Genomic DNA, 8,060 nt, shown 5'->3' with positions numbered 1-8,060 from the left:
CTAATGAGTTAGTTACGGGATGTTGCATTACGGAACAAGTAAAGAGACTTGTCGGTAATGAGATTGAACTAGGTATTGAGATACCGACGATCGAATCTCAGGCAAGTAACATACCGATGACAAAGGGAACAGTGTCAGTTGTTATGCGGTTTGACCGATAAAGATCTTCATAGAATATGTGGGAACCAATATGAGCATCTAGGTTCCGCTATTGGTTATTGACCGGAGATGAGTCTCGGTCATGTCTATATAGTTCTCGAACTCGTAGGGTCCGTACGCTTAACGTTCGGTGACGATCGGTATCATGAGTTTATGTGTTTTGATGTACCGAAGGTAGTTCGGAGTCCCGGATATGATCACAGACATGACGAGGAGTCTCGAAATGGTCGAGACATAAATATCGATATATTGGAAGGCTACGTTTGGACATCGAAATGGTTCCGGGTAGTTCGGGCATTTACCAGAGTACCGGGGGGTTACCGGAACCCCCCGGGGAGTGTATGGGCCTTATTGGGCCTTAGTGGGAGAGAGGAGGAGGCGGCCTAGTGATAACCCACAAGTATAGGGGATCGCAATAGCTTTCGAGGGTAGAGTATTCAACCCAAATTTATTGATTCGACACAAGGGGAGCCAAAGAATATTCTCAAGTATTAGCAGTTGAGTTGTCAATTCAACCACACCTGGAAACTTAGTATCTGCAGCAAAGTGTTTAGTAGCACAGTAATATGATAGTGGTGGTAGCAGCAACAAAAGTAAAGACAGCAAAAGTAATGTTTTTGGTATTTTGTAGTGATTGTAACAGTAGCAGCGGGAAAGTAAATAAGCGTAAACCAGTATATGGAAAACTCATAGGCACCGGATCAGTGATGGATAATTATGTCGGATGCGGTTCATCATGTAACAGTCATAACATAGGGTGACACAGAACTAGCTCCAATTCATCAATGTAATGTAGGCATGTATTCCATATATAGTCATACGTGCTTATGGAAAAGAACGTGCATGACATCTTTTGTCCTACCCTCCCGTGGCAGCGGGATCCTATCGGAAACTAAGGGATATTAAGGCATCCTTTTAATAGAGAATCGGAACAAAGCATTAGCACATAGTGAATACATGAACTCCTCAAACTATGGTCATCACCGGGAGTGGTCCCGACTATTGTCACTTTGGGGTTGCCGGATCATAACACATAGTAGGTGACTATAGACTTGCAAGATAGGATCAAGAACTCACATATATTCATGAGAACATAATAGGTTCAGATCTGAAATCATGGCACTCAAGCCCTATGACAAGCATTAAGCATAGCAAAGTCATAGCAACATCAATCTCAGAACATAGTGGATACTAGGGATCAAACCCTAACAAAACTAACTCGATTACATGATAAATCTCATCCAACCCATCACCGTCCAGCAAGCCTACGATGGAATTACTCACGCACGGCGGTGAGCATCATGAAATTGGTGATGAAGGATGGTTGATGATGACGACGGCGACGAATCCCCCTCTCTGGAGCCCCGAATGGACTCCAGATCAGCCCTCCCGAGAGGTTTTAGGGCTTGGCGGCGGCTCCGTATCATAAAACGCGATGATTTCTTCTCTCTGATTTTTTCTCTCCGAAAGCAAATATATAGAGTTGGAGTTGGCGTCGGAGGGCATCCAGGGGGCCCACGAGGTAGGGGCGCGCCCTAGAGTGGACAGGGTGTGGGCCCCCTGGTCTTCATATTTGACGAGGATTTTTTATTATTTTTTCTAAGATGTTCCGTGGAGTTTCAGGTCATTCCGAGAATATTTGTTTTCTGCACATAAAACAACATCATGGCAATTCTGCTAAAAACAGCGTCAGTCCGGGTTAGTTCCATTCAAATCATACAAGTTAGAGTCCAAAACAAGGGCAAAAATGTTTGGAAAAGTAGATACTATGGAGACGTATCAACTCCCCCAAGCTTAAACCCTTGCTTGTCCTCAAGCAATTCAGTTGACAAACTGAAAGAAAGAAAAACAAACTTTTACAAACTCTATTTGCTCTTGTTGTTGTAACTATGTCAAGCCAGTATTCAAGTTTTCAGCAGAGATCATAACTAACCACATTTGCAATAATTCTCAGGTCTCATAATTACTCATATTAATAGCATAATCAACTAGCAAGCCATAATAATAAATCTTGGATGACAACACTTTCTCAAAACAATCATAATATGATATAATAAGATGGTATCTCGCTAGCCCTTTCTGAGATCGCAAAACATAAATGCAGAGCACCTTTAAAGATCAAGGACTGACTAGACATTGTAATTCATGGTAAAAGAGATCCAATCATAGTCACACCCAACATAGATTAATAGTGATGAATGCAAATGACAGCTGTGCTCTCCAGCTAGTGCTTTTTAATAAGAGGGTGATGACTCAACATAAAAGTAAATGGATAGGCCCTTCGCAGAGGGAAGCAGGGATTTGTAGAGGTGCCAGAGCTCGGTTTTGAAATAGAGATAAATTGTATTTTGAGCGGTATACTTTCATTGTCAACGTAACAACTAAGAGATGGCGATATCTTCCATGCTAAACACATTATAGGCGGTTCCCAAATAGAATGGTAAAGTTTATACCCCCTCCACCAACAAGCATCAATCCATGACTTGCTCGAAACAACGAGTGTCTCCAACATACATCAGGTCCCAGGGGGAGTTTTGTTTGCAATTAATTTTGATTTAGTTTGCATAAAGCATGGGACTGGGCATCCCGGTGACCAGCCATTTTCTCGTGAGTGAGGAGCGGAGTCCACTCCTCTTGAGAATAACCCGCCTAACATGGAAGATAAGGACCGCCTTGGTTGATACATGAGCTATTCGAGCATACAAAACAGAATGTTTATTTGAAGGTTTAGAGTTTGGCACATACAAATTTACTTGGAACGGCAGGTAGATACCGCATATAGGAAGGTATAGTGGACTCGTCTGGAATAACTTTGGGGTTTAAGGGATTGGGTGCACAAGTAGTATTCCCGCTTAGTACAAGTGAAGGCTAGCAAAAGACTGGGAAGCGACCAACTAGATAGCGACAACAACCATGTATATGCATTAAAATTAATAAACATTGGATGCAAGCATGAGTAGGATATAATCCACCATGAACATAAATATCGTGAAGGCTATGTTGATTTTGTTTCAACTACATGCGTGAACATGTGCCAAGTCAAGTCACTTAAATCATTCAAAGGAGGATACCACCCCATCATACCACATCATAACCATCTCAATAGCATGTTGGCACGCAAGGTAAACCATTATAACTCATAGCTAATCAAGCATGGCACAAGCAACTATGATCTCTAATTGTCATTGCAAACATGTTTATTCATAATAAGCTGAATCAAGAATGAGGGGCTCATCATATTTACAAAAACAAAAGAGGTCGAGTTCATACCAGCTTTTCTCATCTCAGTCAGCCCATCATATATCATCATAATTGCCTTTCACTTGCACGACCGAACGATGTGAATAATAATAAGAGTGCACGTGCATTGGACTAAGCTGGAATCTGCGAGCATTCAATAAACAAGAGAAGACAAGGCAATATGGGCTCTGGGTTAATTCAACAATAATGCATATAAGAGCCACTTAAACAATTTAATTCTAGTCTTCTCCTACTGACCCCCAAAGAAAAGAAAAGAAATAAAACTATTTACACGGGAAAGCTCCCAACAAGCAAAAGAAGAACGGGAAATATTTTTGGGTTTTCTTTTTAATTATTACTACTACAGCAGGAAAATAAACTACTACTAATTTTTTGGTTTTTCTTAAGGTTTAACAAACACACAAGAAGAAAGCAGGAAAAAGAAAATAAACTAGCATGGATATTACAGTGAAAGAGTATGAGCACCGACATCTAGCAATGAGTGTGTGTGAACATAAATGTAATGTCGGTGAGAAATACGTACTCCCCCAAGCTTAGGCTTTTGGCCTAAGTTGGTCTATTGCCAGGGATAGCCTGGCGAATGCCCGTAAGTGTAGTTGGGGTCGTACTGCGACGAAGAATAGTTGGGATCATACTATGATGAAGAAGAAGACTCTGACTGCCACTGGCTGACAGTCATCTCTGGATCCCAAGAATAAACAGATTGTCGTGGAGGCTCATCTTGTGGTTCCTATTCCGGGGCTGGTGCAGGATTCTTGTAAGCTTGGACGGCAGCCCACGTAAATGGGTAGGGTCCTACAAAATTAAACAAAGAAGTAGCAGGCAACGTAATAGTTTCAGGATAATGTTTACCAAAGTATAACTTATATTTGAGCTCTCCATTCCGGTCCTTAACAAGAAAATCATGGGCTATCATGCTCTTATAGTCTAGATAAGCATTAGGCAGCAATTTTTCTTCTTTCTCATAATGCCTAATAGCTATGTTAAAGTGTGCAGCAAGGCGAGAAGCATAAATGCCTCCAAAGGCGGGGCCTTTAGTACGGTTCAGACTCAACCGCCTAGCAATAATTCTGCCCATACTGACAGTGTTGTCGCGGTATAAACCATGGAACAGAATAATAATATCAGGAACACTAAGGTTCTCACAGTTCCCATGACCAATCAAGCATCGACTAGCAAATAAAGCAAAATAGTGTAACACAGGAAAATGTATGCTAGTGATTCTTGCATCAGAAACCTTCCTGGTTTCTCCCACAAATATAAGGTTAATAAATGGTTCCAACTCTTTACGAGGTGGTTCCTCTAAGATACCATCAGGAGGTATGTTGCAGACTGCGCAAAATTCAGACGATGGCATTTTCTTCACAACATCATATAAATGAAACTCTACTGAAGGAGGTGACTCTTTAGGGAAAAAGTAGAAGTTTTGCACAAAAGTATTTGTGAGTAAGAGATACTGTGGACGTTGGTCACGGACGAAGTCGGTGAGGCCAGCATTCTAAATCAATGAATAGAAATCCTCATAATTCCCGGCCTCTCTCAAGAAATTATCAGAAGGCCATTCACACGGCCGGATCTTCGCGGTATGAGGCAAATTATATTTGGGCCTCTGAGCTTCTTCATTTTGTTTATCCTTTGAGCTTCGGTTCGATGAACCCCTCAAAGTCTCCTCATTATTTTTCTGAAATAATCTGAAATTTTTAGTAACTTCAAACAAAAGTGAACCAACTTCAATAAAACTGATAGCAACTACTCCTATAGGTGCCTAGAGCCTATATCAAGCATTAGAACTACTTGGAACCATATAAATTTGGCATGCAAGATCAAGAACATGGTCACCTATGCAGCACAAATTTGCAAAGAATAAAGCACCAGAACAAAAACTAATTGGACTAATGGAGGAATCACATACCAAGGAACAATCTCCCCAAGCAGTTTTGCGAGAGGTGCTTTGAGCAAGGAGATCGAAAATCACAACAAAAGTGGCTGGAACTCGTGCTTGAGTTGGTTTTTCGGGTTTGTGTGAGACAGAGGAAGAAGATGGGTGTTGTGATAAGTGGAGGAGGGCTACCATGGGCCCACGAGGCAGGGGGGCGCGCCCACCAGGCAGCTCCTCCCGCGGTAATTTTTGTACAGTAAATCCTCAAATATTCCCGAAAAAATCATATTAAATTGGCATGGCATTCTGAGGACTTTTATTTTCAGGATATTTTTATATTGCACGGATAAGCCAGGAAACAGACAGAAAAATACTATTTTTACTTTATTTCTACTAATTAACAGAAAGTATAGAGAGGGTACAGAAGTTTGTGCTTCTAGTTTCATCCATCTCATGCTCATCAAAAAGAATCCACTAACAAGGTTGATCAAATCTTGTTAACAAACTCATTCCGATAATCATGAAACCGGAGAAATTTCGAATAACACTAAGTTACCTCAACGGGGATATGCACATCCCCAATAATAAGTATATCATATTTCTTTTTGACAGTAGGAAGAGGAAATTCGAAACCTCCAATTATAATCGATGTAATTTTTCCAATGGAGTTGATACTATGAACTTGAGGTTGTTTCCTCGGAAAGTGTACCGTATGCTCATTACCATTAACATGAAAAGTGACATTGCCTTTGTTGCAATCAATAACAGCCCCTGCAGTATTAAGAAAAGGTCTTCCAAGAATAATAGACATACTATCATCCTCGGGGATATCAAGAATAACAAAGTCCGTTAAAATAGTAACGTTTGCAACCACAACAGGAACATCCTCACAGATACCGACATGTATAGCAGTTGATTTATCAGCCATTTGCAAAGATATATTAGTAGGTGTCAACTTATTCAAGTCAAGTCTATGATATAAAGAGAGAGGCATAACACTAACACCGGCTCCAAGATCACATAAAGCAGTTTTAATATAATTTCTTTTAATGGAGCAAGGTATAGTAGGTACTCCAGGGTCTCCAAGTTTCTTTGGTATTCCACCCTTAAAAGTATAATTAGCAAGCATGGTGGAAATTTCAGCTTCCGGTATCTTTCTTTTATTAGTAATGATATCCTTCATATATTTAGCATAAGGATTTGTTTTGAGCACATCAGTTAATCGCATACGCAAAAAGATAGGCCTAATCATTTCAGCAAAGCGTTCAAAATCCTCATCATCCTTTTTCTTGGATGGTTTCAGAGGAAAAGGCATGGGTTTCTGAACCCAAGGTTCCCTTTCTTTACCATGTTTCCTAGCAACAAAGTCTCTTTTATCATAACATTGATTCTTTGATTGAGGGTTATCAAGATCAACAGCAGGTTCAATTTCTACATCATTATCATTACTAGGTTGAGCATCATCATGAACATCATCATTAATATTTTCATTAGGTTCATCTTCATTACCAGATTGTGTTTTAGCATCAGACATAGAGATATCATTTGGATTATCAGGTGGTTCAGCAATAGGTTCACTAGAAGTTTGCACAGTTCTATCACTTTTCTTCTTCTTCTTTTTAGAAGAACTAGGAACATCAATATTATTTCTTTGAGAATCTTGCTCGATTCTCTTAGGGTGGCCTTCGGGATACAAAGGTTCCTAAGTCATTCTACCAGTTCTAGTGGCCACTCTAATAGCATAATCATTTTTCTTACTATTCATTTCATCAAGCACTTCTTTTTGAGCCTTAAGTACTTGTTCTACTTGAGTGGTAACCATAGAAGCATGTTTGCTAACAAGTTTAAGTTCACCTTTAATATTAGCCATATAGTCACCCAAGCGTCTAATCATATAAGAATTTTCTTTTAATTGTCTACCAAAATAAGCATTGAAGTCGTCTTGCTTAAACATAAAGTTATCAAACTCATCCAAGCACTGACTAGCAATTTTAGTAGGAGGGACTTCAGCTTTATCATATCTATAGAGAGAATTTACCTTTACTACCTGTGTCGGGATATCAGGATCAGGAGGTTCTTCGGTAAATAAAGAATTGAGATCATATGTTTCTTCAACAGGCGGTATATTAAGACCATGTATTTCTTCAGTAGGAGGTAAATTCTTAACATCTTCAGCTTTAATACCTTTTTCTTTCATAGATTTATTTGCCTCTTGCATATCTTCGGGACTGAGGAATAGAACACCTCTCTTCTTCGGAGTTGGTTTAGGAATAGACTCGGTAATTGGAGCAGGAGCTGGCTCAGGAGCTGGCTCAGGAGGTGCCCAATTATTTTCATTTGTCAACATATTATTCAATAGAATTTCAGCTTCATCCGGTGTTCTTTCCCTGAAAAGAGAACCAGAACAACTATCTAGGTAATCTCTGGAAGCATTAGTTAGTCCATTATAAAAGATATCAAGTATTTCAGGTTTCTTAAGAGGATGATCAAGCAAAGCATTAAGTAACTTGAGAAGCCTCCCCCAAGCTTGTGGAGACTCTCTTCTTTAATTTGCATGAAGTTGTATATTTCCCTCAAAGCAGCTTGTTTCTTATGAGCAGGGAAATATTTAGCAGAGAAGTAATAAATCATATCCTGGGGACTATGCACACAACCAGGATCGAGAGAATTAAACCATATCTTAGCATCACCCTTTAATGAGAATGGAAATATTTTGAGTATATAAAAGTAACGCGATCTCTCATCATTAGTAAACAGGGCG

The sequence above is a fragment of the Triticum dicoccoides genome, chromosome 2A (assembly GCF_002162155.2).
Source record: "Triticum dicoccoides isolate Atlit2015 ecotype Zavitan chromosome 2A, WEW_v2.0, whole genome shotgun sequence".
Lineage (NCBI taxonomy): Eukaryota > Viridiplantae > Streptophyta > Magnoliopsida > Poales > Poaceae > Triticum > Triticum dicoccoides.
The sequence above is the reverse complement of the archived record's forward strand: the minus strand, read 5'-3'. Positions refer to the sequence as shown.